At 41.2% G+C, this 2,611-nt stretch overlaps 1 non-coding gene across 1 annotated transcript; it reads left to right on the plus strand.

Moving 5' to 3' along the window:
* Positions 1–672: 672 nt before the first annotated feature.
* Positions 673–745, plus strand: TRNAT-AGU (transfer RNA threonine (anticodon AGU)). Its single transcript has one exon. It is a non-coding gene; the product is annotated as a tRNA-Thr (tRNA).
* The last annotated feature ends 1,866 nt before the right edge of the window (positions 746–2,611 follow it).

Genomic DNA, 2,611 nt, shown 5'->3' on the forward strand with positions numbered 1-2,611 from the left:
TAGATATCATATCAAATGCTCCAGTTGGGTCTCGTGTCAATTTATATGCAAGACTCATCGTTTTTTTTTCCTTCGGCCACGTCAGGTTTCTTTAGAGTCATCAGTTGTTACAATCATGCTGTCGTATATTCATCAAATTGTTGTCCGGTTGACATTATATGGGAGGATAAAATTGGCGTTTGAACGACGTGCTCTCTCTTTGAGACGCTGGATACGCGTGCTGGCGGGCGTTCCAACCATAGGAAAGACCAGTGAAAGAATATACCATTTTTTTTTTTTTTTTGTCATCTAGATAGATTTCGAGTTAAGTTGATGTCCTTTTTTTTACTCGTCCGTATACTGGAATATCCTGTTTACTGTAATTGTACTGTCCAATGTAATTCTACTTTCTAAGTTATGTGCCTGATCTACATATCGATGTAAATAGTTTGTTTACCTATTATGAGAATGAATCAGAAAGGATCGTTCGTTGTACATGTAGTATTTAATGGGTCGTTATGTACAGCTGGGACAATGGATTATAACGATGGTAATTATATAGAGTCGTTTGTCTCTGGGTAACTTTTCATTAGATGCTTTTATATGTTTGGGCTGTACAGAGGTGTTTGACCTGACTTTTCAGACGTTATGTGTAAGAATATGGAAGCGATCTGCTATGATGGCTCACAAGGAGCCTTCATAGCTCAGTGGCTAGAGCGCTGGTCTAGTAAACCAGAGGCCGGGAGTTCGATCCTCCCTGAAGGCAGGTGGTTAGTTTTTCATGAGATGAAGCCTCATGAGTGTAGAACACTTCCCCTGTACTGCTTTAAGAAGTAAATACCGGAGTTCGATCCTCCCGGTAAGGCAGGTGGTTAGTTTTTCAAGAAATAAAACCCCACAAGTGTGGAACACTCCCCATGTACTGCTTAAAAAGGTAAATACGAGAGCTTCATCATTTACAGTACAGACCAGAATTTGTTCTCCTTTCATGGCTCCCAACATCCTTCAGTTCCAGATTTCCTCATACAAATCTTATTACTTATCCTGTAACATGTTTTCGTATGGTCCAAATAGCTCTTCTCTTTGAGCACAAGCAAAAACTAAACATCAAATGGTATCTCTTATCTGGTTTTAAGTTGGGGGTTGGTGGAGAGACCCCTTAATTTGTACTGTAGTTTCTCTGTGGCAACAATGATGTGGGTTAGGGTTGCCATGGGACGGTATATCGCAAATATGGGGCTGAATATGGCTGCTATATGACGGAATATTGCATGTATGGGACGGGATATGGTTATTATGGGACGGAATATTACATCTGTGGGGTGGGATATGGCTACTATGAGAGGGGTGGTATGGCAACTATGGTGGGGGATATGGCTACTTTGGGGAATGGTAATTTCCCTTCGTATGTAATTGCAGTTTCTGCTCGTATTGTTCCTCCTGCAACGGCTGTTGCTGGTGTGGCTCCTGGTGCTACTGCTGTTGATATGCTCATTCATATATATCGCTTTGCCCTGAAAACCGAAACTTTTTCCTTAATTCACTACTTCTACCCTACCCAAAGACTGGTGACCGTTCTAACCTTCCTAGCCAACATTCTAATTCTCTAACTTGTATCCAACAAGTCATGGACGTCTCCTCACTTCTCTTGTCCTTCAGAGTGTGGTTAAAATTTCTTCTCGTTAATCACTACAGCGCTTTACGTAAGGATCAACTGGCGATCATTCATCCTGCATTACTCGTGTTGATCATTTTTCCATGCGAGAGATTGGAGAATCTTATTCTCAAGGCCATATCTCAAAAGCTGTCATCAAGATGTGTCACACTAGGCCACGTCTTCGAGCTTGTCCTTTAGGGCTTTGCTTCCCTAATGTTCTCACGTCTGATCTTTCTACAACTGAAGATGGATCAACCTCTGCTCCTATTCGAGGTGTTCCTCAGAGTTTAGCCAGTCTCTTACTCTTCATAATTTCGGCCGACGATCATTTCTTGAGCAGAAAACCCAATTTACTCTAAAGCTGATGTTCAGCTCTGCGTCTTTGCACTTTCTTAGAAATTCTCTTTGTGTCCTACGAAAGATCCCATGCTTCATGATTATAGTCTTTTCAGCAGAAGAGCCACGTAGGTTTGCTACAGAAAATGGCATGAAATGCGTCCACCACGGCAACATAATTGTGTTGCGGGTTGTAAGAATACGGATTCTTTCGTCCTTTTTTTGAGTGGGGAAAGGGTGTTCTTTGAGATCATAACAACCACGGATAGCTGCCATGGGGACACGATGATAACAACAGACAGTTTTGAATAACAGCTTAAAGCAAGCATACGTAGAAACTAAAAAAAAAAAAAAAAAAAAATGAATAATTTTGAAATGGGATATAAGGTAAAGAATATTGCAGTAAATACAATTAGCACTGAAAGTTTTAAATGTCTTTATAATGCAAGTTATACTCTAGGTATTGATGCATATCGGGTACACATTTCCCTCTCCATATCCAGGAAAAGGAACACGTGTAAGTAACAAGACACCGCCTATAAAACACTTGATCACGTGGGAAAACATACACGTGGTCGCGTTCGCACGGACAGAAACGTGCGCAGAAACAGACACGTGCGGACCCATACGCACGTGAGA

Source organism: Panulirus ornatus, chromosome 1, assembly GCF_036320965.1.
Source record: "Panulirus ornatus isolate Po-2019 chromosome 1, ASM3632096v1, whole genome shotgun sequence".
Classification (NCBI taxonomy): Eukaryota; Metazoa; Arthropoda; class Malacostraca; order Decapoda; family Palinuridae; genus Panulirus; species Panulirus ornatus.